This window comes from Arachis ipaensis, chromosome B05 (assembly GCF_000816755.2).
Source record: "Arachis ipaensis cultivar K30076 chromosome B05, Araip1.1, whole genome shotgun sequence".
Lineage (NCBI taxonomy): Eukaryota > Viridiplantae > Streptophyta > Magnoliopsida > Fabales > Fabaceae > Arachis > Arachis ipaensis.
Genome location: NC_029789.2, coordinates 11,018,878 through 11,019,119, shown reverse-complemented (window position 1 = coordinate 11,019,119; position 242 = coordinate 11,018,878).

The window sequence follows — 242 nt, the reverse complement described above, 5'->3', positions numbered from 1 at the left end:
ATTGTAAGTTGATGAATAAATGATATTTTTATATATAGTTATTTGTTTGATTTAAATTGATTTTTAGTTATTCTATTACCCTAAATTTTATTAAAATTGCCTAAACTATCCAAACCCTAACCCTAAAACTCAACATACACAACTCTAACCCTAATTTCTCTTCTCAGTCGCCACTCACCCCCCAAAACCCTCACCCATGAAAAAACAAAAAAAGAAAAAAAAAAGGAAGAGAGAAAAGGAAA